Source organism: Chlamydotis macqueenii, chromosome 13, assembly GCF_036417535.1.
Source record: "Chlamydotis macqueenii isolate bChlMac1 chromosome 13, bChlMac1.mat, whole genome shotgun sequence".
Taxonomy (NCBI): domain Eukaryota; kingdom Metazoa; phylum Chordata; class Aves; order Otidiformes; family Otididae; genus Chlamydotis; species Chlamydotis macqueenii.
The window spans coordinates 13,796,240-13,798,058 of NC_141568.1; positions in this window are offsets into that span (position 1 = coordinate 13,796,240).

Sequence of the window (1,819 nt, forward strand, 5' to 3'; positions counted from 1 at the left end):
TGTCACCTGGTGATGGAACTGCTGACAGCCCGGTGTACTCCACCAAGAAAATGATCCTTCAGAAAAATTCCAACTAACTCTATGTTTGAGTGCCTATGCCCAGATAGCAGCGCGCTGTGGAACACACATCTCCCTTTTTACTCAGGATTTTACCCAGGTCCCATGCAGAATTTACTGGGAGAGATGACAGCCTCAGCTGTGTAGCAGTGCAGCTCTGGCCATCCCACTCTGCAAAAAAGCCAGACGCACATGCCGGTATCATGGCGCCGCTTTAAACTGATGACTCAATGCCTTTGCGTGTGCTGTGATAAATTCCAGTTTATTTAAGGGCTGACTGCTTTGCTTGTGCATTTCTGCATCTCCCCCAGGTCCTAGGAGATGGCATTCATCTTTGCCCTGCAGTCCTGGTAGGAAGAGGCCAGTAATCTGGACTCTGGACGTGGCAGACTGCCCCAAGGACAGCTGATTTTCCTCTCGCTTTGCTAGGACAGGTTTAGCAGGAGTGGGTGTCAAGCTTGCCTTTTCTTGCCAGCGCTGAGCACCCTGGGAGAAAGAGTGTTGTGAACACATCCTCTCTTTTCCAAAGATCCTGTAAAAGTCTTGCTGGGAATGCACTCGGTCAGGACCCAAGGTATAAAATGCTAAAGTCATGTTGCGTTTTCTCACCGTTCAGTCTCAGGCACCTTGAAATCTCACCAGGTTTTGCAGTGCACAGTTGACTCCACGTGCTTATCTTTCCAGGGAGACTTTCCTTAGGTTTCCTCAAAGCCCAGCACTCACACCAGCTTTAGCCCTGTGAATCGAGGACCCTGTGGGTCCTTGTCCTTTCTTAGCACCCAAAGGAAAATAAAATTCTCTCTCGATGTACTTCCACCAGAGTAAGACCAATTCACCCACGTCCCAAGCTCTGCTCCATCACCTCACGGGCTGGTGGCTGGAGCTGGGACCTGGCTGCAGCTGGCTGGCATGGCCTTGGGGAAGGGCTGGAGTCGGCAGCTCCCCTAGGACTCAGCAGGCACTGGGAGGTGAGGGCGGGAGGTGGGTTGAGAACTGGCCCAGAGGGTGATGATTAGTGGCACGAAGTCTGGTTGGAGACCAGTCGCTAATGGTCTGTGCTGGGGTCAGCACTGGGTCCAGTCCTGGTGGGAAGCAGCTTTTCTGAAAAGGACCTGGGGGGTGACAAGGGGCAATGGGGTGACAGGGGGTAACGAGGGGCTGTGACAGGGGCTGTGGCAGGCGATGACAGGGGACAGTGTAACCAGGGCTGTGACAGGACTGAGGTGGGGTGGTGGGGGCAGCAGAGGTGACAGGGTCTGCAGTAGGGTGTGAGGAGGGTGACAGGGTGCGACAGGGTGCGACGTGAGGGGGACAGGGGGAGGCTGGGTGGGAGACAGGGAATGGGGAGGGTTTGGGTAAAGAGGCTGTGGCGAGACACGAGGCGGGCTGCGGAGGGGTGACGGGGACCTGACGGGTGAGTGACGGTTGCGATGGAAGGGGCGGGGGGGGGGGGTTGTGACGAGATGTGACGAAGCGTGACGGCAGCCGCCTCGGCGACCGGGCGCCGAGTAGCCGGACCTCCGCGCCGCCGGGGGGCGCTGCGCTGTGAGCGGCCAGGCGGCGGCGGGCGGGCGCCTCTCGCGGCGGCGGCGGCGGCGGCGGAGCCTTTTCCGGGTTGGCTGCGCGGCGCTCGGGGCCGGCCCAGGCTGCAGCCGCCGCCGCCGCCGGCACCGGGCCCGGGCCTCGGCACGCTCCGCGCGGGCCCCGCGCCCGCCGCCCCCGGGCCGGCCCCGCCCCGCCCCGCTTCGACCCCGCTCCGGCC